Here is a 27,152-nt window from a genome sequence, read left to right on the forward strand (position 1 = left end):
ATCAGCACCCGCGGCCCCGGCAGCGCCGACGCAGGCGCACTGCACCGCGCCGCCGCCATTTTGTGTCCGAGTCTGTGGAGCGATTAAACCGTGCGCGGAGCTGCTTCTTTGGCGGCAGCGGCGGTGGCGGTAGCCGGTGCGGGTGCGCGGAGCTGGCTGGGGACGCCGGGTGGCCGGAGCGGTGGAGCGGCGGCGGAGCGAGCGCTGCGGGGGGTGTGGCGCGGAGGTAAGGGGGCCCCGGGTGGAGGAGGTTTCGCGGGCCGCCTCTAGGTGTCACGATGGGGCCGCTCCGGTCGGCGCTGGCTGTAGCCCGGCGCCAGCGCCGCCGCCGGGGGGTGTTTGTCTCCCTCTACCGTCCCTGCTGCGGCGCGGCTGCCGCCATTGCCCGTCGCCGCCGCGGCCCGGCCGCCCCCCCCCCACCCCGTCCGCCCGCTCGCTCGCTCGCTAGGCCTCCCTCCTACGGCGCGCTAGGCCTCCGGCGGTGGCACCGACAGAGGCCCGCGCGCTGGCGACTCCATTTTCCTTCCTTTGTCTCTGCCCTCGAGGCCAGCTCTTGGCCTGAGCGATCACCCGGCCGCGGCCCGCCCTCTGCCCTCCGCCCCTCCCGTCATGGGTGGCCTCAGCCGAGAGGCGATCTCCGCTCCCCGGCTTCCGCGCCCGCCTCGCTCAAGTGTCGACACCCAGCCACCGCGCGCGCAGCCAGGTCTCCATGCAGTATGGGTGTCGGGCTCTTGCCGACGCCTCTCGGGCTGCCCATCCTCCAGCCTGCCCAGTCCCGGAACCTACCCTGCGGCCTTGCGAGCGTCCCCCGCCGCCCGGCTGCTCCGCGGTCGCTCCCAGTCCGCGCGTCGCCGCCGCTGGTCTCCGTCTCCACCGAGTGGCGCAGGCGGCGCTGCTGCGGCTGCGAGTAGAGGGACCCCAGAGCTGCCGAGAGCTCCCTCTGCAAGGCTGGCTGAGCTGCTCGCGCCTCGACGCCGCCTGAGCGGGCGGGGGGATGCGCGCTCGCCGCCCCCGCCGAGCCCCACTGCGCCCCCAAACTAGCGCCCGGGCTCCTCGCCCGACCCGACCGGTGCGGCCCCCCCCCCCCCACGGTGGGCGGAAAGGACACGAGTTCCACAAGTTTTTCTCGAGCCAGGGTCGGATTCCTCTCGCAGTGATAGGAGCCTGACTTCGTGCGCTAAGAGATCTCAAAGGGATCAAAACTTAATTTCATTATGATCTCAAGTGACGTGACAGATTCCTGAATTCGGGATTATGGGCTGGCTAAATTGGTTCAGGCAACTCTTGAGTTTCCGTCTCGCTTTAAAACGTCCTGACGCTAACTTACTACGGTATTTAGTACCTGATGCTTTTAGGGCTAGGCGAAGGCAGTTTTGCCCCGGGATTGTGCAACCCGATCTAAAGCGCCAGTAGGGCAGAATGAATTTATTCTTGACTCCACTGGTAATTTGCCCATATGCTGAAATATGAGGGATGATGTTGTAATTAAATCCTGGGTCACTAGTTGCAGTTGGTTTATAAATATCTACGCGTAATGTAACTACTTTTTAGTAGCTGACTTCCTGCAGCCCTGAGTTCAGCAATAAGTAAACATTCGCATATGTTGCGTCTTCCTGCTTTCTTTGAGTTTACATCAAATAGGAAAGTTAAAATTCCAGGTCCCCTTTAGGTGGCAAAAGAAGTTAAACAGGGAATGTATGTTAAATTTATTCTGTCCTTAAGTTCTCTTGCATCATTAAAAAGCTTCCTGTCGAATTGCCAGTTTTTTATTTTCCCTCAAATATTCTAGTACCTTAATACAATATCGTGCAGCACTTGATGTATCAACTGGGGTTGCTTTGGAGAGAGGAAAGTCTTGATTAAATAGCGGGGAGGGGGAGTGGGGAGGCTATGTTAAGTTTATGAGGATATTAAAACAGCTTGGTGCTAAGCAAAATTGACCGGTCTACTGTGTGTAATCTCAATCTGTAGGATTCTGCAGCAAATGCCTCCATAGGGGAGTGTTTTCAACATTACTTTTTTGAACCCTACAAAAATGTTTCTTCTCCCTCTCCTCCATAATAAAGTTGCCCTAAGTAACTAAATGCAGTAGTGTTGATGGAGCATCAGGCTTGAGAATAGAACCACGCTTAATTGTCCAAAACGTTAGTCCGTTTGTGTAATTTTTGGCATTTTTGTAATTTTCAGTTTTACTTTCCTTTTGAAATTATGGATGGCAGGTGGCATGTTTTACTTATTAAAATAAGGTCCACACGGGTTAAAATCCAGCGGGTCTGTAGTTGAGTCGGGAGGAAAGCTTGTTTTCCCAGTAGCACTGTGCTCCATAGACCATGTTTTGCTTCTTGATTTCAGTTGTGCCATGTACAGCCATCAGCTTCTTGGTCTTACACATCGTTTATGTCTTTTTTTTTTTTTAATACTCTATGTATGTATGTATGTATGTGTATGTGTATGGCTGTGTTGGGTCTTCCTTGCTGTGCGTGGGCTTTCTCTAGTTGTCGCGACGGGGGGGGGCTACTCTTCCTTGCCGTGCGCAGGCTTCTCATTGTGGTGGCTTCTCTTGTTGTGTGGGCTCGGTAGTTGTGACACATGGGCTTAGTTGCTTCACGGCATGCGGGATCTTTCTGGACCAGAGCTCGAGCCCGTGTCCCCTGCATTGGCAGATGGACTCCTAACCACCGCGCCACCAGGGAAGTCCCCTTTATGTCGTTTTAATGGTATAGATCTTGTCTACAGAGTTGCTGTCCTTTAAGATTTCCTGTATGCCAGGATTCATACTTTGTTTTGGCTGCACCGCGCACCATGCGGGATCTTAGTTTCCTGACCAGAGATAGAACCCGGAGATCTAACCGGTGCCCCCTGCATTGGGAGTGCAGAGTCTTTTTTTTTTTTTTTTTTTAAGAGTCTTAACCACCGGACCACCAGGGAAGTCCCCTTTGTTTTTATTGGAAAACTAAGTTTACAGAGAGAATAAATTGAGGACATAAGTTTACCCAAAGAAACTTAAATCACTAGTATGAGGAAGATTACAACAGGAATGATTACCTACCTAGGAAAATACTGCTTATTTAAGAGTAGCTGGTAAACATAGGAAAATACTGCTTATTTAAGAGTAGCTGTAGGGCTTCCCTGGTGGTGCAGTGGTTGAGAGTCCGCCTGACGATGCAGAGGACGCGGGTTCGTGCCCCAGTCCGGGAAGATCCCACATTGCCACGGAGCGCCTGGGCCCGTGAGCCATGGCCGCTGAGCCTGCGCGTCCGGAGCCTGTGCTCAGCAATGGGAGGGACCACAACAGTGAGAGTCCCGTGTACCGCAAAAAAAAAAAAAAAAAAACAGGAGCTGTAAAAGTTATCCTTAATATGCATTCAAATTTTAAGAGCTTTAGGATTTTGCTTTAAAGGACATAGAAAAAATGAGGGCACCCACCAAGGACTTCTCTGAGTGGCTTGGGGAGTTCCTTGGGAGTGGCAGAAGCCACCTGTGGCTGACTAGGGCCCTGAGGCAGAGCCTTGCAGAGTGGTGCCTGCTGGCAGAATGTTCCTCCGGAGGCTGTTTTTTTGCTTCAGGGATACTACTGGCATCAAATTCACTCTACGTTAACTACTTTATAGGCTGTATTTCATTTTTTTAAACCAGAAACCTAGTTGACCATCTGTCTAACTTGTTTACCTATCTTGGTTTCAGACGACTAGAAGCTTTTTTGCCAAAAATTAGGTCCCTCTTCAAACAAGTAGGATTTGTCATAATTTAATGCTTTGAGAAAGAGTATACAGGTTTAGAAAGAACAATAATGGCAAGTAATGTATAACTTTGAAGACGGTGGTTCACAATTAAATGTGTAGATTTGGCATACCATATATTTTTTTTAAAACATCCCCAGACTTTCTCTAGTTGTTGTCTTCATATCTTCCCTGGAAGTACCTTTGTGCATTTTCTCGGTGTTTAGTATTTGAATGCAAAGATGTGGCATTGCATATAGACTGCTAACATATACCCCAAGAATAGTGATTTTTCCACACTTGATCTTATTTTAGTCACCCATCAGTTTTCAGGGGCATAAAATTTCATTCCTTTTGACGCACATTAGTGACAATATATGGACTCCAATACAAAAGTGTTTCGTGGACTAAATGCACTAATTCTCTTCTTATGTTGTTATAAGTTGCCTTTTCAACAGAGGAGACTTTTCTTTACCTTCATCTGGTAAAGTATTATATCAGTTTAGTTTTGTGGGCTTTAGTTATGAGATGGGTTCCCTCTTAATTACCTCATATGCCAAATTCTTTGGAAATGTTTAAATTTAGCTCTTTCATTTCATTTGGGAGTTTCTCCCCCCCACGGAGTTAAGTACCACTCTGCCATTGCCTGAAGCCTTACAGTCCATTTATTTGTATTTTAGGGAGAGAATTGTCAAGTAACAATATGACCTAAAAGTATTTTGTTATCTGTCTAAAAAAAGATATTTCGTTGCTGTGCTTCTAGGATTTTCAAAGGTCAGTAGTGAAAGCTCCCCCCATAGTTATCTTATTACATGAAAAATACAGTCTTTACTTGTGGTTTAAACTAACTTAATCAATAAAACCACTACTTGCTGAAGATAAGGAAATAAACTGTTAAAGGAGTATTACTGCATCTGTAAGAATTAATTTTTTGGTAGTTTAACTGTATTTACATTATTTGGTTGCAAGGTCACAATGGGGTGCTATTTTGATAATCAGAAATCTTCAGTTCTTTATATATTTAGCACATGTTTAAAAAAATAAGTAAAGGGGGCTTCCCTGGTGGTGCAGTGGTTGAGAGTCCACCTGCCGATGCAGGGGACACCGGTTCGTGCCCCGGTCCGGGAAGATCCCACATGCCACAGAGCGGCTGGCTCCGTGAGCCATGGCCGCTGAGCCTGTGCGTCCAGAGCCTGTGCACAGCAACGGGAGAGGCCAAAACAGTGAGAGGCCCGCGTACTGTAAAAAATTAAAATTAAAAAATAAGTGAAGGTTTTATTATTGACTTGATAGACATTTACAGCATGTCAATTAGTAATGTGACATTTTAGCAAGTATATTGTTTCCCAATTTTATTAGTCTTCCTCTTGCCCTCATTTTGCTTTTCATACTGTATCTGCATTTGTGTGTGTTTGGTGTTCATAAAATGATTTGTGCTTCTATTTTAGAATGATCACAGACCTGGGGCCAAAGAACAAGATGCAGTAGTGGACAGATTGCTGACCAGAGGCTTGAGAGCTGAGTTCTGTCTTCCCTGCTCAAACTGACTTTGCAGCCACGGAGAGGTAAATGCTGTTTCCATTTCTTGGTCTTAAAAATAAGAGTAATAAGACCTTCCTGGGGTTGGAGGATTTGCTGGATCATTCTTGGGTATAGGACATACAGGACAGTGGGTGATTGAGGGCATACAAGCTTTATGTTCAGGCAGTACTCCATTTGAAACTCTGCGTGCACTGTTGTATACTAGCTGGGTGACACTGGGCAAATTACTTAACCTTTCTACTCCTACAGTCCTTATTTGTGAGAATAATACCAGTTAAAGAGACTATTCTCGGAGTTGATGAGAATGTGTATAAAGCATCAAGTACCATTCTGAGTATGTACATCGAAAGACACAAGGATATGGTGGCTGCTTTTCTGTAGAAACCCAAAATACATTCCAAATACACATTTCATTCAACCCAAATATACATTCCAAAATGTATATTTTGACTCTTGGCAAATGACCTCAGAAGTCCAGGGCTTGTGGCAATTTGTAATTTTGATGAGGAACAGATGGAATCCTATTATTGGGGAAGCTGGTATCCTAGATAAAAATTGTCTCACTTAATTTGAGTTAACCTAGCTGATAACCCATGTTTTCTTCATAGTGTTACAGTCATTATAAATAATTTTTTTAAAAACATTTGCAAGGGTCACTTAAAATTTACTTTAGCCTACAATTTCTGCTATGAAATATAATGAACAGTATAGGGAACTTGAAACAGGCCTCTCATAAATGTCAGAGTCTACTGGGCTTTGGGATTTCATTAACAATAAAGTAGGGTTCTAGGTGTGAAAATCATCTCAGGCTACCAGGAAGAACATCTTTCTTATCCCCTAAAAAATGTGAAAATAGTTTAATTGCACTTGTGTAATGGCGAAAAGGAGTGTAAAAGTGAGGGTTACAAATGCTGAGATTAGATAAGCTTATATGAATGAATCATCTAAATGACTATTAAGATTTTTCTTACAAGCTGTGCCTGGAAAATAGAGAGGAGGAAGGGAACAGGAGTGAAAGCTTTTCTCTTCTTCAGCTCTGTTTTCCAAGTGGGCAGCTTGGTACCTCGATAGATATGAAGGATAAGATGTATGTGCTAGTATTCTGTCGCTCCAGAAATATCTTGTGCCCTGCAGGTTCTTTTAATGTTGACACACAGTGCATACTAATGAGCTGCTGAAAAGAGAAACAATACTGATTTGAAAAGTTACTGAGAAAACTAGCCTTAAGAGTTTTGGGAATGGGGTTGTAAGAACGTTTTGGTCACTTTTAAGTGTTATGACTAGTTTAATTGTTTAGATCCCTGGTTCTCAAACTGGGATATGAATACCCTTAGGGTACAAAGTGGTATGATTCCGGGGTACTTGAAGCCACAAGATAAACATGACCCATCTTCTTGGAGCTTCAATTGTGCTCACTGAGGGGGCGGTGAGTTAAGTAATTTAACTGGTAAGTAATTACAAATTTTCTTACATTAAAGCAGACGTATATTTTAGGAGAAGAATGTGAACTCTATGACTGTCTAAGATAACACAGGTCTTCAACAAAATAGGGCACGAGTGCTTGGGAGTGGGAAGCCCTATTTGTATAGGTACTATGGTGCAAACATTTGAGAAGCAGTACTTTCGAGCTATGTAACAGCTCTACCATCCAGCTCCTTACTTTGTCCCCTGTAGTATCTACTGTGGACTGTAGAAGTTAAATTGTATTAAATGGAGCTTGTTTGCTTGTATGCATGTTACTACACATGCCCAACATGAACAAGAGCTCTTTGCAGATTGGTAGACAGTTCTAGATGGCTGGACCAAGTCATCAAGACCATTCCAATGATATAAGAATTATAATTTAAAAGAAAAGCAGCAGTAATGAGCAAAATCAGGTCTAAAACTGTAAATTCTATAAAACAGAATTTTGAAAACAAATGTCACATTAACTCAAGCATAATTAACAATTTATACTGGTTTTTGTACCCTCCCCCCCCCGCCCCCATTCAGGTTAGTCAGAGTCATAATAAAATGGCTAAATCCTAAGCTATGGACCTTATGACTTCTAAAATAATTATTTGAAAGCATCTATTCTTAACTGTTTTGTGTGTTTTACAATTTCTAAGTATTGTTACTAGAGTATTGCTCTTAATGTAAATGGCACTTAAGAATTACATTTTCTGTATTGATAATGATAATGCCTGCTCTTTGAATACAGGTTTTATATTTGAACCTAACTGGTTCTAGATATACTGAAGTGTGACTTTCTCTGAAATGATGTAAATTGGATCAACTCAGATGTGCTCTAAATACCTGCAATATTTATTTATTGAGCACTTGTAATGTGCTCATTCCATCCTTTGAACACTTGCCTTTCTACTTTGTGCCAGGGAGTGCATTAGGTGACTGGGGATTTCAAGATGAGTAAGAAAAAGTTCTTTTTCCTGAGGGTCTTAAGTAGAGTATGGGGTAAGAGATCTATAAATAAGTGTTGTCAGTGCTCTGATAAAACTATGTTCAGGGTGCAGGGAGGATGGTCAGTTACAGAAGTTAGTGAAAGGTGTTGGGAAAGGCTTTCTGGAGGAGAGACCCTGATCTAGGTGTATCAGGAAATACAAAGGAAGCATAAAATTAGATTTTAATCTTACTAGGGCACCAGGGCTTAGCCAGTGTGCAGCTTAATAGCTGTGGCAAGTTCATTAAGGGTTACTTCCTTGTCCCTTCCTTCCCATTTGTAAAATGATATATCTACTGTATTGGAGGCTTATGACAGTTAAATGTAGTATCGTTAGGGGGAAATATATACAGTTGGCCCTTGAACAATGTGGGCTTGAACTGCTTGGTCCACTTATACACAGATTTTTTTTTCCCCCCACAGTAAATACTACGGTACTAGTAAATACTAAGGTGCTACAACCCACAGTTGGCTGAATCCACTAATGAGGGTGTGGTGTATATGGAGGGCTGACTATAAATTAAACTTGGATTTTAAACTACATGGAAGTTCAGCTCTCCCCTAAACCCCATGTTCTTTGAGAGTCAGCTGTGTGTTTGTAACTAACTATAATGTGCTACATAGGGGTAAAGCGATGATCTTTACGCTTTAGCAGTAGTTGGTCATTGTATATATTTTGCATTAAATCGAATAGTGATGACCACCAGAGAGTACAAAAGTTAAGTGAACTTAAGTGGGACTTATCAGGAAGTTAATCAGAAAATATATTGAACAGCAGACAAACGGATAAGTAAACAGGATCAAATCTCATGTTGGAATGATGTTCGACAACCACTAAAAAAAAGCTGATTGGGAAGACTATTAACCAGCAAAATGCTTATGAGAAGTTTTTGTTTTTGTTTTTTAATATAGTACATGGTGGGGGGAGGGGTAGGCAGGGAATTGGATGAAGGCAGTCAAAAGATACAAACTTCCATTTATAAGATACATAAGTACTTATGTATAAGATACATAAGCACTTAGGGTGCTTATATGTGCAAGGTGATAAGTATAATTAACAACTGCTGTATGTTATATATGGAAGTTAAGAGTAAATCCTAAGAGTCTCATCATGGAGAAAAATATTTTTTTCTATTTCTTTAATTTTATATTTGTATGAAATGATGGATGTTCACTAAACTTACTGTGGTAAATATTTCATGATGTATGTAAGTCAAATCATATGCTGTACACCTTGAACTTATTACAATGATATACATCAATTATATCTAAGTAAAACTTGAAGAAAAAAATTAAAATATGGTACAAAAAATTGTTATGAAAGAAAAGTAAAGAAAAACTCAAACAGTAATAACCTGGCATATAGCAAGAGCTTGTTTGAATGAATGAATGCCAAGGAAAAAAAGACCAAATGGATAGGCATCAAAACACTAGTCAGAACAAAATAAACTAGTAGTGTGAGGGTGGTTAGGTTTGGGGTGACTTTTCTTGGTTTTCTGTAGTTTTATAACATAGTTATTTTATAATGCAAATAGGTTTTTTTTCTCAGAATTATCAAAATTTAGGAGTAACAATATTCAACAATAGAGGACTAATTAAATTATAATACACCTATTTACAGATAGTCCTCTGTATCTGCAAATTCAACCAACTGCGATAAAGAGGGACCATTATACTGTGCCATTTTATATATAAGGGACTTGAGCATCCACAGATTTGGGTATCTGGCCAGGGCTGGGGGGTGTCCTGGAGCCAATTCCCTGTGGATACCCAGGGACAACTGTAATAGAATGTCATGCAACCATTTTAATACATCTAGAAATATATTGAAATGGAGAGGGATTTGAGACATGCTACATAAAGAAAGCAGATTATCAAATAGTATGCACAATGTGATTTCGTGTGAGAGTAAATACGTGTATATATGGGGAGGGGACTGGATATAAACCAGCATGTTTATATATAAGTTCATATTCTTGCTTATCAGAGTTTTCTCCTATTATCTGTATTGTATAATTTTTAAAGGGAAAAAGGAATACAATACAATAGGAAGTAGTACTGAAGCTTTCCAATAAGTATAAAGAAATAATAAAAGTATTTTTGCCTAGTAAAGCTAGGCTCGAGAGCCTTGCAGGAACAGTTGCAAAAGTGCAGGCAGGTAGAGGGCACTGGCAGCCATGTATCTGCCCAAGTGTTAGAGGGAATTGAGGTTGCAGTGACAATTCTTAAAACTTTCCTTACTTAAATTTGGTCTTAAACTTTTTTTGTATCATTCGAGTAATGTTTAGTTTCATTCTTTGGTAGAGTCTAACAATTGTAGAATTATACTAGAACCTAACGAACCTTTTACTCTTTTCCCTAGAGGTAAACACTATTAATAGTTCGGTGTGTTTCCTTTCGGTTTTTTCCTCCACTTTTGTAAATGGGCATGTACATACGGTACAGTTTTTTAAACAACATGTAGGGCTTCCCTCGTGGCGTAGTGGTTGAGAGTCCGCCTGCCGATGCAGGGGACACGGGTTCGTGCCCCGGTCCGGGAAGATCCCACATGCCGCGGAGCGGCTAGGCCCGTGAGCCATGGCCACTGAGTCTGTGCGTCTGGAGCCTGTGCTCCGCAACGGGAGAGGCCACAACAGTGAGAGGCCCGCATACGGCAAAAACAACAACAACAACAACAACATGTAATTGTGCAAGTATTCTGTGACTACCACATTCAATACAAGGACATGAGAGGAAATATTTCAAACAGTACAAAATGATAATAGTGAAAAGTAATAACTTCCCCCTGCCTCTTATCCCTCAGTTTTCTTCCCCAGAGGTAATAAATATTACCAATTTTTCATATATCCTTCCAGAGAAAATTCTACATATATATAAACATGTGTTTATGTATCTTTTTTTAAAAAAACACAAATGGTAGCATACTATGCACATTGTTCTGGACATTTGAGTTGTTTTCGATCTTTTGCTATTAGAGAAAGATGCTATAATAATTATCCTTCTTGCGTACAGCTCTTTGGGCACATGTACTCATGTATCTATACGATAAATTCATAGACGTTGAACTGCTTATATATTCCTAGAAGAGAGAGTGGCATGTACAAAGACCCAGAGGCAAGAGAAAAGAAACCTAGGACGTTCTGGATACTGAAAGCAGTGACTAGAGCAGAGTGGATGAGGCTGGATGCAGATCTGCTGATAGGACCTTGAAGGACCCTGTAGGCCCAGTGAAAGGGTTTAGACTTCAGCCTAAGAGTTTTATAGCATGGGAGGTTTCAGAAGGGAAGTCTCCTTGCTGATAATGAATTTATATTTTAGAAATCTGTGGCCACTGTGTAAAAAATGGGTGGTAATGGAGCAAGAGGGAAAGCAGGGAAACTAGTCAGGAGGCCATCGCACTTGGCCAGGCAAGATATAATGTCGGCCTGACTTAAGGTAGGGGATCTCAACAGAATTGCTGTTTGTCTAGTTTTGTTGTATTTTTTGTTTTGTTTTGTTAAACTAAGCTGGAATCCTATCCTGTGTCCTCTTTTGTAACCTTTTTTCATGTTACATGTTATGAACATTTTCCTTGTTAGATACCCTATGTTACCTCAAATTACTGGGAACATACTTCCTTATTGCTAAATGTTAAGCTTTCTAAACTATTCCTTGTTGTTGGCCTTAGCTGTTTGCCTCTAATACTTCATGTCTTCTTATTCCCCATGGTTTGAATTATTTCTAAAATAAGAGTAAATTGACTTTGAATGAAAGCCAAGTTAATTGTAAATTTGAGTGCATAGACTTTAATCTATTCAGAATCCTATCAAGTATATAGCTATAGCTCTAAGCATTTTTCACACTGAAATTAAATCCTGTGTTTCTTATTTTGAAAGAGGTAGGTGATACACTAGCTTACCCAACAAGGAAGGAGGAAATAGAGTCCTAAAATGTCCTAGATGGGTGAGGGCTTTTGAAGAAAAGAGCAGACAGATATCTTGATGCTTTGTGTGCAGTGGGGAGGGCGGGGGCGGGGGGAATTATACCCTGACTTAGAGCAGCCTTTCTAGTTTGAAACATACCCTAATGGAGTGGGGGGAGAGCCAGTCTGGTAGACTATCTTATTTTTTTTTTTTTTTTTGGCTGCTTTGGGTCTTAGTTGCAGCACGCAGGATCTTCATTGCGGCACTTGGGCTTCTCTCCAGTTGCAGAGCGTGGGCTCAGTAGCGTGGCACATGGGCTTAGTTGCCCCACAGCACGTGGCATCTTAGTTCCCCAACCAGGGATCGAACCCATGTCCCCTGCACTGGAAGGTAGATTCTTTTTTTTTTTTTTTTTTTTTTTTTTTTAATTTATTTATTTATTTAATTTATTTTTGGCTTGTTGGGTCTTCGTTGCTGCGCATGGGCTTTCTCTAGTTGAGGTGAGCGGGGGCTACACTTCGTTGTGGAGCACGGGCTCTAGGCGTGGGGGCTTCAGTAGTTGTGGCTTGCAGGCTCAGTCGTTGTGGCTTGCAGGCTCAGTAGTTGTGGCGCACAGACTTCGTTGCTCCGCGGCATGTGGGACCTTCCCGGACCAGAGCTCAAACCCATGTCCCCTGCATTGGCAGGTGGATTCTTAACCACTGCACCACTAGGGAAGCCCCCAGCCTACTACTTTTTAGATAAACTCTGGTATTACAAAATTCTGGTATAGCATAGCATAGTCACTGTCACAAATTGTTAAGTGTGTGCAAGGTACTATACATTCACAGAAGTATGGTACAGAACTATAATAATAGAGGACACCCTAATTGTTTTTAGTATTTCTTGTGTTTCTGTTTTATTTGTATCTTACAGCTTTCTACTTCTGTTTAAAATCTTTTTGTTGTAGGTATATGTTGAGACTATAAAATAGTACTGACTCGGTTTCCTGTTGGGAATAAATTTTATTATATAATACATTTTTTACTTTCCAGCTCCTTGGCGGACAAGGCCTTTGATCCTTCTTTTGTCTTGTCTTTTGAGTATTTGATTAAGCTTTTGTCTGTATTTCTTTTTTTTTTAACATCTTTATTGGAGTATAATTGCTTTACAATGGTGTGTTAGTTTCTGCTTCATAACAAAGTCAATCAGTTATATATATACATATGTTCCCATATCTCTTCCCTCTTGTGTCTCCCTCCCTCCCACCCTCCCTATCCCACCCCTCTAGGTGGTCACAAAGCACAGAGCTGATCTCCCTGTGCTATGTGGCTGCTTCCCACTAGCTGTCTATTTTACGTTTTATATTTCTTTTTTTCCTCTATTTGTTTCCGTATTTCTCAGGAGTAACCAAGTTGACAGATTACTTGTTTTTATAACCTAATATTAGTTCAAAGTAGCATTTTGTTTCTTTTATTGTTTAAACTTCTCTGTGTTCCTATGCGTGTATAGCCTTTTTCTGTTTTTCAGGTTTCTTTGTTCTGTTGAACAACACTTTAACTATTATTCATATTTTATGCTATACTGTTTACTCACTAAGGATGTCTCTGTATTTTTTTCATATTAACTGTTTTTTGATCTTTGTTCAAAGGCAGTATGTTGCCACTTATTATTGCTATTACTATGCCTTTAGTACAGACATTGTTTAAGCTGTTGACTTCTGATTTAACCTTGACCTTATAGGAGATCCCATTTACCAAATAAAATGGTCTTGTTTCTACAAAGTAGCCTTCAGGAGTGAGTACTGGGTTATAGAGATCCTGGAGCAGTGGCCACGTGGTCACTGACACACTGCAAAACCATGAATTCACTCCGTTATGTGTGTCCATTTCTCTTTTTCTTTCCCCCTTTTTCCTTTTGTCGTATGTTGAGCTTGTCCATACCATCTAGAGAGATCTTTTGATATTGATGCTACCCACAATAGAGGTGAAATTTTAGAACTTGCTTCTTGAGTCATACATTCCATTATTGCTTATATGGGAATCATACTAGTTTTGAGGTAGGCTTTTTTTTATTATTATTCCAAATAAATAAATGAAATGATTCTTTGTTGTAAAGAATGAACCAAAAATTCTAATAGTAGAAAACCATGGGTATTTGAGTGGTTTTGATTTATGTCGACTTGCATTTAGGGTGCATAACTGTTGTGTTCTATCAATAGGTCAGTCACTTCAAAGCCATAGTCAGCAGACATTCTATATCAGGATTACCTTGGGACCTTTTGAAATAAGATCTGTCCCACCCCAGACCTATTGAATCAGAATCTCTGGGATCTGTGCATTTGAAAGCTCACCAGGTGATTTTGACACCAACCAGGTTTGGGAACCACTGCTCAGGTAGAACCTGCCCCCAATCCATAGATGTACTGTATATTTTACACTGTATGTGTGTAATTTATTCCTTTTTATAACATAATTATTTATTCAAGGTGATACTTGCTGTACATCCCCAACCTTTCTCATATTCTCAGTGATGAAACATTGTAGGAGCACTCTAAAGACAGTCTTAACTCTGAGCTGCTTTCAGGATTATGGGCCTGGAGCAGGGCAAGGAGGGACCTGGTGGTCTCTGACATAGTCCCCCTTGGGAGAACAAGGAGAAATGAGGCATTAGGTTGCTGTATGCCAGCAAAAGTGTCATTCAGGCTGTAGAAAGCAGAGAGGGATAGCTCGTGCCTGGGAGGCAGCCTCCAATCCATACTGTGGCACTAGGATGCTGACTGCCAGAAAGGCTTTGTCTTCTGTTTCACGTCCAATAAGTGAAATAAACAGGGTACCCTTAATGAGGGCCTAGAACATGACCTATGAAACCAGGTCACAATAATAAACAAGGTGGTTTAATGCAGTCCCACTTGAATTTTTTTGCACAAGGTTTATCTAATTCGGTACATATTTAAGTCTTTTCCATTTACTGTTTCCTCTGCTAGAATGTTTCTCTCTGCTGTAGTTCGCCTGTCAAGGTCTATTTTATCCTTTAAGATCCACCTTTAGCAATTCCTCTTGTTAAAGGCCTCCTTCACCAGCTTAAGCTATCCTTTTTGCCAGGATGGTGGGAAGTATGTGTTAACCTCTGTTATAGCACACGCTATATAGCTCTTGTTTCTTGTTCTCTTTGTCTCCCTGTCAGCTGAGGAGCTCTCTGAGAACCAAGCCCTGTGCAGTTAGGACTTTTTTTTCCAAGTAATTAAAAGGGAAATTAATTTCTGTGTACCCAGCATCAGGTGCCTTTTGATAAAAGAATTATTATTGGTGTAGCACTTCTTATTCTTTGTAGCAAAAGAATTCTTTCACCTCCTATGGTTGTTTCACCATATTGTTGAATTAATATTGTTGCAATTACAAATATTTTATTAGTATGTATGTATTTCCTTATCTCCTAGGTTCAAAGCTCTCCATAAATAGATTTTTTCAAGTAGCTGTTAGAATCATTGTTCTGCTTTGACTGCACCTTTTAATATTAACAAATGGGGAGAAGGGTGGGTTAAAAACTGGGGTGCTCTTAACCTTTTTTACTTAAAAGAGATACAATTTTATTTCCCTTTTAATTACTTCTCCCCCCTCCCCCAAATGCCCCATCTGTTCTTATTAAAGTTAATGGCACACAACAGGGAAGAGAAAGGTGTACATGTGACCAAGTAGGTGAGTGCTACTTCAGATAAAGGCTGCTTCCGCTTCCAGTCACCCTGAAGTAAATGGACGCTAATGTTTTTCTGCTTCTCAGACTGAGTCATCCTTTCCATTCAGCTCCTCCCCATTCTTTATGGTAGTTTGCAACTTTCCTGGTACTCAGTATTAATCAGCATGATACTTTGCTTTGAGTTATCTTAAGCTGTCAGATAAGATGATGATGTATATATTTTCAGAAATAGTAGAATAAAATGGTTATTTTATTTGACTTTTTAAACCTAACTTTTGTTCCAAAAGGGTAAATAATTTTTGTTATTTTTGGCTAGTGTTCTGCATCTAATAAAAGTCAGCTTTTCCTTTCATTCTCAGGAGAAACTGGTTACTTATTTGTAATTCCTTTTTTTTTTCCTTGTCCTAATGACACTTAGTATCCTCTGCAGTCAGAATACTGGACTAGGTTTTTCAGCCTCCTGGCTAAAAACATTCTTCTAATTTAAAGATCTAGAAAAGAGAAAGCTACAAGGTGTCTCCTCTCTCCTCTGCCTTCTAATGATGTCTGATGTTTTGTATTGAGCAGTCTGAAGGCAAGTTGTTAGGTGACCTCCATGTTAGGCTATTTCAGAATTGCTGTGGCTTATGGAATCTCAGTGGGGAGTTGGGGCTGCTGTTTCTTGCCCAAGAGTGTAGACGGTCTTCTGATATGCTCCAGGAAATAAGTTGGGGTTTTAGCTATCTGTTGTCCCTGTAGAGAACAACAATAGTGTATTAAACAAAAAGTTTTGGTGATTTTATTTATAAAGCAGACTTCTGGAAATTGTCCTTCTCTACTGTCTTATTCTCAATGCACATGTGTTATTCTTAGTACACGTATATTTTATAATAACCAGTGTCCCCAAATGACTAAACTCTGAACTAGTGAGTATGAAAGGTTATTTTGGTTGTTTTCCTTTGAGAAATAACCTGACACATTTGCTATCTAGCCACATAATCAGGTGATAAATTACTAAGTCTTAACATCTTCAAAAATTAATGTATTCACAATTAGCTTTTATTTTTGTGGCAGGATTTTTGAAATCTTAAACCTGTACTTGTGTTGTTAAGACTTATTTTTTTCTGTTTGAGAAATGACACAAACATAGCAATAAAGGATATAAATTCATATAGTTAAGGTTCCACATAGCATACAAACAAGGTTTTGTTTTTCCATGTTCTCTTCCTGCTTTTGTCATGTGCAGGAACCATTTATACATGTTTCATATGACAGTGACACCAGTATTGAATGTCTGCTGCTTACCTAACACTGTTTTTGTGTTCATTGCTATAGAGTATTTAGAAGTAAAAGGCATAGTTCCTGCCCTTAACGAGCTAATAGTCTATTAGGGGAAAAGACAGATACATAGAACAGTATATTACAGACAAAATAACAAAATGAAACAAATAAATTAGAGTTCAGTCTGCACTGGTCAAGGTTGAGAAGACTTTGAATAGGGGATAACTTGACCTGGAGGGGACAAGACAGTAGGCTCTTGTGTGGGAGATACCCCAAAGGTGAGGTTGGATGGGTCAAAAGGATGTTAACAAATCATACAGAACTCTGGGATTGAAGCCAAAGAGTTCGGAGTTGATTGAGTAACCCTCAATCCTCATGAGTTTTTCTGCCTCATTTCAGGAAGATTTAGTCTGGAAGCAATATGCTGGACAGACTTATAGACTAGCCTGGGAGGCTGTTTTGTTCCTTTTTGGCTCTTTTTCTCTTTCATTCCTGGATTTGATCAGTCACCAGATTCTGTCTACTGGTTGCTACCTTCACTCTGTAGATAATTGGTAGTTTATCAGAGAAGTCATTTTTGTGGGGAAAATTTATCTAAGGTTTGTGATTAGAATTCTAAGAAACAGAAAGGTCATATGTTAAGCTAACATGTGTTCATTGCCTTCTGGGGTGACCTATAAGGATACAGAGGAGCACAGTAGCCAGGCTCTGCCTGCATTGTTTTATTTAATCTTTATGACAGCCAGTGAAATGGATACGATTATTATCTTTGTTTTGTAGAAAAGGAAACTGAGGCACAGAAGGGTAGCATGTCTCACTCCAGGCCACACTGCTAGTAAGTAGAAGAACCAGAACTGGAATGCAGGTCTCTGGTTGGAAAGCCTAAGCTCTTAATGACTATTCCATTCTGTTTCTCCTCTTGCCCCCCCACCCCGCTTTTTTTAGATATGGAACTAGCATTTTCCTCATATAAGGATTATATTAAAACATGATTTTTAATATCTGCATAATATTCTATTTCATGGATGTATCATCATTTACCAAATTTAACTATTCTCCTGTGGTTGTACCTTTAGGTTGTTTATAATTATTCACTCTGATTAATAATGTCCTTATAACCTTCGTGTTCATCTCTGATTATTTCTTTTTTTTAAAATTAATTTATTTTTTTAATATTTATTTTTGGCTGCATTGGGTCTTCGTTGCTACGCACGGGCTTTCTCTAGTTGTAGTGAGCGGGGACTACTCTTCGTTGCGGTATGTAAACTTCTCACTTCAGTGGCTTCTCTTGTTGCAGAGGACGGGCTCTAAGCACGCGGGCTTCAGTAGTTGTGGCACGCGGGCTCAGTAGTTGTAGCTTGTGGGCTTTAGAGCGCAGGCTCAGTAGTTGTGGCACATCTTACTTGCTCCGCAACATGTGGGATCTTCCTGGCCAGGGCTCAAACCCGTGTCTCTTGCATTGGCAGGCGGATTCTTAGCCTGAGCCACCAGGGAAGTCCTCTGATTATTTCTGGGCATACAGTCTGAAGTGGAATTACTGGATCACAGTAATTTGAATATTTTTAAAATTCTTGATTCATATCACCAGTTACCTTACTGTTTTTTTGAGTTTTTTTCATTGAAGTATAGTTTACCTCCAACATTATATTAGTTTCAGGTGTGCAACATAGTGATTCGATATTTTTTTAGATTGCACACCACACAAAGTTAATATTTTTTATTCTCTGTAACATTTATTTTGTAACTGGTAGTTTGTACCTCTAGTCCCCTTCACCTTTTTCGCCCACCCTGCCAACTCACCTCCTCTCTGGCAACCACTAGATTGTTCTCTGTATCTGTGAGTTACCTCGCTCATTTCACTGCACCTTGACCAACACTGGGAGTTATCCTTTAAAAGAGCCTTAACAGTTTAATAGAGGTAAAATGCTGTGACATTATTTTAATTTGTATTCCTCTCAATGTTTAGGAGATTTGGTTGTGTTTTTTTTTTTCTCACTCATCTGCCATTTGTATTTCTTTGAATGATGTACTTGTGTCCTTTTCCCAGCTTTCTCTTTTGGTATTTGTCTTATTCTTATAAAATTTACAATTACTGGGGACTTCCCTGGTGGCACAGTGGTTAAGAATCCGCCTGCCAATACAGGGGACATGGGTTCAAGCCCTGGTCCGGGAAGATCCCACATGCCACGGAGCAGCTAAGCCTGTGCGCCACAACTACTGAGCCTGCGCTCCATAACCCTCGAACCACAACTGCTGAGCCCAGGCACCACAACTACTGAAGCCCGCCCGCCTAGAGCCCGTGCTCCGCAGCAAGAGAAGCCACCGCAATGAGAAGCCCACGCACTGCAATGAAGAGTAGCCCCAGCTCGTTGAAACTAGAGGAAGCTGGCATACAGCAACAAAGACCCAATGCGGCCAAAAAAAAAAAAAAAAAGTGGGCTTCATTTTTCAGAAATTTTATTGCTATCCTCAATATCTTGTTTATTTTTCAGAGATTTTGAAGATTAAATGAACTAGAAATAATTAACATCTTTACAATGTTTGGCCTTTCTGATCATGGATATAGATAGTAGTGTCCCCTATTTAGTGAGGTCTTTTATGCCTCCTGGAAGAGTTTTGTGATCTTCAAATAGGTCTGCAAATTTTGAATTGAGGTTATGTTAAGATTGTTACAACTTTGTATTTCTGTGTTTTTCTGTATTTTCTATTAAATATATATGTGTATACAATTTCAGGTTTATTTATAGCTCATCTTGTTCCACAAAGAATTTGAAGAAATGTATAGAAAATACAAATGGTAAATGATATAAAGTCAGAACCCCAGAAAATACAAATTAGAATAAATTAGAATAAAAGGTTACTACATAAAAAAAAAAGGTTACTACATAGTTTGAGAGGAAAAAGATTTATTAGGGTGTGGCCAGCTAAAGTAATGGTAACATGATCCTGTTACATAGGTCTCACAGTGAAAGAAAAAAATTGCTTAGTTGAAGCAAAGCTTTTCTAAGCATGTAACTCCAAATGAAATTTCTCCCATGTATACTTTAGTGTAAGCCAAGGGCATAATGCCAAAACAAAACTTGGTGAAAGCAAGTTCTGTAGGGGATAAGACCATGTGACCCAAGTATATCCAGCTTTCTGATGGTCTGGCATAATTCTGGGATAAAGCCTAGAATAGGATGCTGAATTCCACAGAGAGGTCAAGTCAGATAAGGACAGAAAAGTCTCCTTTGGATTTACCAATTAAGGGCCATCGCTGACTTCAGAGCAGTTCAGTAGAGTATTGGGGAACAGAAACCAGACTGGTGAAATGAGGCATGGAAGAGAAGTAAAGGTATAGAGACAGCTAGTGTGGGGTTGAGTGTGGGGGAATACGGAGATGGCAGATGCTAAATTGTCAAGAGGCATTAAGAGGAGTTTTAAGATTAAAAGATTTGAGCAATATAGAGCTGACAGGCAAGAGGGGGAGGGCTGATCCAGCAGGTTCCCCTAGGATTCAGGCAGGCTGGTGGTGTAGGAGCATGGGCAGACCTCAGGGGCCTTGACCTCGGGGGCCTTTGCGTTAGAGTCTGGGCCTGTGTATCCTCCCACTCAACCAGTCAGCATGTGTTTTTTTCACAGTGAGAGAACAGCAGTGAGCAAGGGCAGGGTGGTGCTCAAATACCAGTTTCCTCTCTTCCAGCTCCCTCACCCCCATGTGCCAGTTTCACTCTGCCTCAGTCTGAGTTCGCAACCTCCTCCTGCCCCATCTTCTACCCATAAGTTGATAGAATGATTTTTTAAAAAGTGTTCCTAAGCTTCAGTTTTTCACCAAGATGGTAGAGAATACAGGAAGGCTCTGGTCTTCAGAGTTTCATTTTTTGTGTGCTACTGCAGCCCAGAAGACTAACCCATTTGCCAAGCTCATTTGGTTGGATTAGGGATTAGAATCTAGGTTTCTTTCTTTTCTTTTTTTTCAAGCCACACCTTGCAGCTTGCGGAATTTTAGTTGCCCCACCAGGGATCGAATCCGGGCCACAGCAGTGAAAGCGCTGAGTCCTAACCACTGGACTGCGAGGAAATTCCCCAGGTTTCTTTATTCCTTATCCAATGCCATTGAGTTGAAGGTGATAGCCAAACACATGAGAGAGATCCTTTAGGCAGTGAAACTGTGGGTTTGCGCATGTGGATTTGGGTGGAGACAGCTGAAGTAAAACGGCTAGTGAACCGAATGGCTACGGAGAAGAGAACAGAGCCAGAGCCTTGATGTGCTCAGAGCGGCTGGTGGAGGAGCTCTCAGAGACAAGGGAAGCCAAGGGAGAATTCTGAAAGGCTGATGAAGGAAGAGTATGAGTTTCATACTGTTATATGCCAAAGAAACTGAGTTTGAGGATGAGGGGGAGGCCTTTGGGTTGGCTGGTGTGGTTCCTGGTGAATGGTGCTTGTAGACCAAGCACAGGGACCACAGAGGGCTAGACAGGGCAAGGACAGGTTCTTAAGAGCAAAGCCATATACATGATCTCATCTATATTTAAAAATACATATCCATAAGAGGAAAAAAACTCAGAAAACAGCACCAAAGTATACTAGGTGATTATCTCTAGGTATAGGAATTGCGAACAACTTTTTAAAAAAATTTTATATGTGCTTCATTTTTCAGACTTCTATAAATAGACTAATATGCTTTAATAATCTGAAAAAGTTGTGTCCAGATGTTAATGTAAACCCGTTTTTAATGGCGTTGGTCCACAAAAAGAATTGACAAAATCTAGAAAGCATGCCTAACTCAAGCAAGGAGAGAGGCAGAGAACATGAGAGACTCCAGAGGAACTGAGTGGAAAGCAGGAGGCACAGCTGAGTCCATAGAGGGAGGAAAGGGATGGATCAGAACCGCTAATGGGGTGACACAGCTAGGAGAGTACAGTCCGCAGGGAGTGAGGAGAGCGACCTGGTCCAGGCTATTAAGTTTGTTACTGATTCACAGACTCCTTTTCCTTGGTGGAAGTTAAGTAGAAGGGTCCACTGCTGGAAGGGATTTCCAAGTAGTGTATGGGCGAGGCTGGTGGCTTGCTACTTTGTGTCTGATTTTTCTTTGTGAAAATAGAACCTACTGCTTTAAGACCCTGAATAGATGCTGATGTTCATGGACCTTGTGCCATGTGTTTTTTCACAGTGAGAGAACACTCTTGTCAGCTCAACCCCCTGGCAGCACAGTTGGTTTCAATTTGTACTCCTTTGTACCAATTCTTTTTCACCTGGTTTATAATTCCGTAACCTCTTTTAGGTTGTACTTGGTTATTAAAAGCAATTTCTAGTATTTTAAGTTCTCAAATTCATGGCAGAGACAACATGGATTTTTCTGTGTTCTTCAAATTGTTGTGTGCTACAAAATGTCACAGAGCTCAGAGATTATATGTTTTTCCTCCACTTTTTTTTTTAAATTTATTTTGGTTGCGCCAGGTCTTAGTTTTGGCAGGCAGGCTACTTAGTTGAGGCTCTCAGACTCCTTAGTTGTGGCTCACGGGCTCCTGAGTTGTGGCGTGCAAACTCTTAGTTGCAGCATGCATGTGGGATCTAGTTCCCTGACCAGGGATCGAACCCACATCCCCTGCATTGGAAGGCGGATTCTTAACTACTGCGCCACCAGGGAAGTCCCTCTACCGGTTTTATTATTGAGGATATCTAAATAGCCTGGGATTATGTAGTGATTCTGTGGCAGGGCTAGCATTAGCATTTACAGCTTGTGAATTTTTTGTCCTTTGATACTTTTCCAAGACTGTTTCCAAGGTGGATGGGGCTTTTTCTCTGTTCCTAACTCCAACATTGAAGTTATCATCTTTGTTGGGGTACTAATTTCAGACCTTCATGGACTGGAAAATGCTTTTTTAAAAAATGTGAGGGCTTCCCTGGTGGCGCAGTGGTTGAGAGTCCGCCTACCGATGCAGGGGACACGGGTTCGTGCCCTGGTCCGGGAAGATCCCACATGCCGCGGAGCAGCTGGGCCCGGGAGCCATGGCCGCTGAGCCCGGGAGTCCAGAGCCTATGCTCCGCAACGGGAGAGGCCACAACAGTGAGGGGCCCGCGTACCGCAAAAAAAAAAATGTGAGAAGAGTAATGATATAAAGTAGTACATCTCAAACCTTAATATATGACACCACTTAGGGATCTATTAAGTTGCAAATTCTGATTCTGTGGGTCAAGGGTGGAGCCTGAAGTTCTGTGTTTCTAACAAGTTCCAAGGTTAAGCCAACGCTGCTGGTCCTCAGATCATACTTTGAATAACAGAGGTATAAACTGTGCTGTCCAGTACAGTAGCCCTTAACCACATGTGGCTGTTGAGAACTTACAGTGTGACTAGTTCAGATTGAGGTGTACTGTAAAATATATACCAGATTTCAGAGGCTTATGAAGAAAGAATATACAATATCTCAATTTTTTATATTGATTTCATCTTGAAATGATAATATTTTGGACATACTGGGTTAAATAAAATAGATTACTAAAATTAATTTCACCTGTTTCTTGTTAAGTATGGCTACTAGAAATTTTTATTTACTTTTTAAAATTTGTTTTTATTTTTGGTGGTGTTGGGTCTTTGTTGCTGCTTACAGGCTTTCTCTAGTTGTGTCAAGCGGGGGCTTCTCCATTGTGGCGCATGAGCTTCTCATTGCAGTGGTTTCTCTTGTTGCAGAGCGCGGGCTTCAGTGGTTGTGGCTCACAGGTTCTAGAGTGCAGGCTCAGTAGTTGTGGTGCACGGGCTTAGTTGCTCCACAGTATGTGGGATCTTCCCGGACCAGGGATCAAACGCGTGTCCCCTGCATTGGCAGGCGGATTCTTAACCACTGTGCTACCAGGGAAGTCCCTGGAAATTTTTTAATGGTATATATGTGGCTCACTTTTGTGGCTTCCATTATATTTCTATTGGATAGTGCCAGTTTAGAACATTCCTGTCCCAAGACAAATCCATCTGAACAGTATTGGTTATATAAAAGTAATTATAGTTAGGATCTTGGCTCAAGTAGTCTTTCGTGATCAGAAATATAAATAAGATCTTATAAAAATGCTAGCACATTGATGCTCAGACAGTTTTTATTTACAGGCAAATTACAAAGCACTTCACAAATGTCCCTTGACCCTCATGTTCTGCAGTAACATTTTGTTATATTTGTCCTTGCTGTTAATGGAACAGATTGTAAGAGATCTTTGCATTGAGCATTGTATCAATAGTATATATACTCTTGGTTGTTGAGAATAAGGGACTAATGAAAGCAGGTAATGGCAGAACAAATCAGGACAACCCAACAACCCACAAGGTTTTCCATTAGCCTTGGTTTTCGTTCCATGCAGATGGTGAGGTTTGCTGAATCTGTCCAAATATGTACGTTGCTTCAAGCCTGGCTTTTGCCCTCAAAGAGCTTTAACAAGCCAACTGGGGAAATGGATCATTTTGAGAAAAATTTTAAGTGCATAATAGTGTGGTTGTTTTATTAGCAGACACATACAGGGAAAAGTAATGGCTAAAGACCAACAAGTCATGAATCTGAATAGGTTATCTGGGGTCAGATACTGAAGGGCCTTGAAAGCCAGAGGGCATTATATGTATCATGCATCTTTCCCTTTTGCAAAAATACGGATACACTTTGTTGAAGAAATCAAGCACTATTCTTTATGAACCAAGTAAATCTTAATTTCCCCTGCTCAGAAAGCGTATGTGGGACTTCCCTGGTGGCACAGTGGTTAAGAATCCCCCTGCCAGTGCAGGCGACGTGGGTTCGAGCCCTGGTCCGGGAAGATCCCAGATGCCGCGGAGCAACTAAGCCCATGTGCCACAACTACTGAAGCCCGCCTGCCTAGAGCCCGTGCTCTGCGACAAGAGAAGCCACCGCAGTGAGAAGCCCGTGCACCACAATGAAGAGTAGCCTCCACTTGCTGCAACTAGAGAAAGCCCATACGCAGTAACAAAGACCCAATGCGGCCAAAAATAAAATAAATAAAATTTTAAAAAGGAAAGAAAGAAAGGAAGCATATGTGATTTCCCATTGACAGCCAAATGAGTGTAGTCTTAATATTTTGTCATTCAAGACCGTCCAATCTATGGCCACAACCAGTACATCTTTCTTCTATCTCTTTCTACCCTTTCCTCTGTCCTGTGCCTTTTTTTTTTTTTTTTTTTTTTTTTTGCGGTACGCCGGCCTCTCACTGTTGTGGCCTCTCCCGTTGCGGAGCACAGGCTCCGGACGTGCAGGCTCAACGGCCATGGCTCATGGGCCCAGCCGCTCCGCGGCATGTGGGATCTTCCTGGACCGGGGCACGAACCCGTGTCCCCTGCATCGGCAGGCGGACTCTCAACCACTGCACCACCAGGGAAGCCTTATCCTGTGCTTTTTAAGTCTTTTTTTCTTTAACTGTTTTATTCTTTCTCATAACCAATTCCGTCATATATTTTTTCTACGTAGGGACCCCCTCCCCTGCAAAATTTGTGTGTGTGCACACACACCACGCTGTCTTTAAATATCCTGCCCATCTTGATCTCACATCTGGTTATGTAGGGTTCTCCAAACCTACCACTTTTGCCTTGAGCCATTGTACCTATTCTGTCTTTTTTGTTAGACAGTAACTCCTAGAATGCAGGACCAGGCCTGCATAGTCTTAGTCTTTGTACTGCTTTACAGGTGGTCCTGATTTAGAGAGCCTTCTCTGACTGCTAGTATGGATAGTGTTAAGGTACCTGAATTGAAGAAACGTGTCTCTAATAGAAGTAGCAAAAGCTTTGTTTGAGACGAGGGCAAGAATACAAAACACTTTAAATTTTAATTTTGAATTAACCTTTTATGTATTTGTCAGATTTGTTAAGTCAGATTATTGATATGAATTACATAATTGATCAAACTCATTTTATTCTTAGGTATCTGGGTACTCTCAGCACTCACAAGACATAAGAGCCAGAAACTGTGAATCAGAAAAAAACTGATTTTTTTTTTTTCTGTTTTCTATTATATATTCAGTTAGCATTTATTGTGTTCTTACCAACCTGGGCGTAGTGCTCAAGAGTAAAAACTACTTGTTTTCATGGTCTCTGTCCTCAAGGAACTCATGGTCTTACAGACAAGAGAGATACATGAATGTCAAGTTGATGGTATGAGACAGGAGGTAGCGGTGTGTGTAGCTACAAGCAGGACTATTGGAGTCTGGATCCAAGTTCTGATTTTGGCTCCAAAAAAACCTCTGGTGGCTTGTTTTCTAAGGGAGAATTTAGCTAAAAACAGTGAGGTCCTCTGCCAGATATAAGAAATGTGTAAGATTTAAACCAGTTTTGTGAATAACTCTTTAATAACAAATATCCAGTCAGAGTTGAATCTCATTGTCTTGTGGCTTTTTTCTTTTTTAATAAATTTCTTTATTTTTGGCTGCGTTGGGTCTTCGTTGCTACGAGCGGGGGCTACTCTTTGTTGCGGTGTGTGGGCTTCTTGTTGCGGAGCACAGGCTCTAGAGCGTAGGCTCAGTAGTTGCGGCGCACGGGCTTAGTTGCTCCGTGGCATGTGGGGTCTTCCCGGACCAGAGCTCGAACCCATGTCCCCTGCATTGGCAGGTGGACTTTTAACCACTGTGCCACCAGGGAAGTCCCTTTAAAAAAAAAGATTTCATTTTATTTATTTTGGGCTGTGTTGGGTCTTAGTTGCTGCGTGCGAGCTTTCTCTAGTTGTGGCGAGCGGGGGCTACTCTTCGTTGTGGTGCGCAGGCTTCTCCTTGCGGTGGCTACTCTTGTGGCTCTAGGTGCATGGGCTTCAGTAGCTGTGGCACGTGGGCTCTAGAGCACAGGCTCAGTAGTTGTGGTGCACGGGCTTAGTTGCTCTGCGGCATGTGGGATCTTCCCAGATCAGGGATCAAACCTGTGACCCCTGCACTGGCAGGGGGATTCTTATCCACTGTGCCACCAGGGAAGTCCTCGTGGCAATTTTTTAAACCATTTGTTGGTTTGAATCAGAATCCAAACAGGATCCATACACTGTGATTGCTGTATCTCTTAGGCCTCTTTTGTCTATATCAGAGTTTCTCAACCTCTGCACTATTGACTTTTGGGGACCATTAATTCTTTGCTGTGGAGGACTGACCTGTGCATAGCAGGATGTTTAGTAATATCTCTGGCCTCTGCCAGAGCATCTACTAGATACTGGTAGCACACCTGCCGCAGTAGTGACAACCAGAAATGTGTCCAGGCCTTGCCAGATGTCTCTTGGAGGCATAGTCACCCCAGGTTGAGAACCACTGATCTGTAGGTTCTCCCTCTACCCTTCCCATTTTTTTTTCTCCTGGTGATTTATTTGCAGAAGAAACTGGGTAGTTATTCCTGCAGTTTCCTTCAGTCTGAATTTCATCCCTGTAGTGTAATTTAATATCATCTGTCACCAGTTTCCTGTTAATTGGTAGTTGGATCTAGAGGCTTGATTCATTTCAGATTTTTTTGTTTTGTTTGACAAGACTGCTTCATAGGTGGTATTCCATTCTTCCATCAGTAGGTAAATAATATCTGTTGTGTCTTTTTGTAATATTAACAACCACTGGTGCCTAATTCATTCATCGGGGTCTTTTTTGTTTAAAATGTATATGTTTTCAATTAGGCAAATTTTATTTTATATA

At 41.6% G+C, this 27,152-nt stretch overlaps 1 protein-coding gene across 3 annotated transcripts in view; it reads left to right on the forward strand.

Moving 5' to 3' along the window:
* Positions 1-27,152, forward strand: part of CTCF (CCCTC-binding factor) — a 48,024-nt gene continuing 20,872 nt past the window's right edge. The window contains exons 1-3 of one of the 3 annotated variants that reach the window (XM_032613096.1): positions 28-226; positions 5,168-5,284; positions 6,596-6,708. The gene's annotated coding sequence lies outside the window, so the exon portion shown is untranslated. Of the gene's footprint in view, positions 227-5,167; positions 5,285-6,595; positions 6,709-27,152 lie in introns of all 3 variants that reach the window. The other 2 variants (XM_032613097.1, XM_032613095.1) reach the window with 2 other exon arrangements.

This window comes from Phocoena sinus, chromosome 19, assembly GCF_008692025.1.
Source record: "Phocoena sinus isolate mPhoSin1 chromosome 19, mPhoSin1.pri, whole genome shotgun sequence".
In the NCBI taxonomy this organism is placed as follows: domain Eukaryota; kingdom Metazoa; phylum Chordata; class Mammalia; order Artiodactyla; family Phocoenidae; genus Phocoena; species Phocoena sinus.